The sequence below is a fragment of the Glossina fuscipes genome, unplaced genomic scaffold, assembly GCF_014805625.2.
Source record: "Glossina fuscipes isolate IAEA_lab_2018 unplaced genomic scaffold, Yale_Gfus_2 61541, whole genome shotgun sequence".
NCBI classification, from domain to species: Eukaryota; Metazoa; Arthropoda; class Insecta; order Diptera; family Glossinidae; genus Glossina; species Glossina fuscipes.
Genome location: NW_024003752.1, coordinates 341,306 through 342,076, shown reverse-complemented (window position 1 = coordinate 342,076; position 771 = coordinate 341,306).

Sequence of the window (771 nt, the reverse complement as noted above, 5' to 3'; positions counted from 1 at the left end):
TTGCCGTGTACCAAGAGTGGAACATTGTCTTTACGCGGACGATGTATGCATTTTTACAAAAGAAAAAGACAACACGAAAGCAATCAACATCCTCGAATCTATTGCATGTGAGATCTCCACATGGGCAAACTCGTCAGGAGCTATAATCTCTATACAAAAATCAAAAAAAATGCACATTTGTCGAAAACAAATGTGCGATGCAGGAAACCTACTGATGCATATTAACGACTTACCAGTACTAAATGTGCAGACGCTCCATGTTCTCGGGCTCACGTTTTCAAACAATTATCGTTGGAAAGCACACTGCCTTCGGTTAAAAAATTCCCTTTTAACAAGGGTAAATTTCATACAGTACGTTGCTTGGAGAAGCCATGCGCATATTAACACTATTGCTTATCTTACCAAAATGCTTGTGTTAAGCAAGATTGACTATGCTTTGATAATTTATGGCAATAGCTGCAAATATAATATCAATATCCTTAAACCGGTCTATCACCAAGCCGTTAGAGCAAGTTGTTATGCTTTTCGGACGACGCCCATAAATAGTGTTATAATTGAAACTGGTCTCCCAACTTTAGAAAATAGACTGTATGAGTTAAAAGCTAAAATAGTCCCTAAGCTTCTTAATTCAAACAAATCCATTCTCGGTGATGACGTAAGAAAGATTATTATTGCGAAGAAAATTCCAAAGTCACCATCTGCAATTGACCATTGTTTGTGCATCGCAAAGGAATTGAACATTCCCTTAAAAATTTCCCGCTCTTTTGGTGT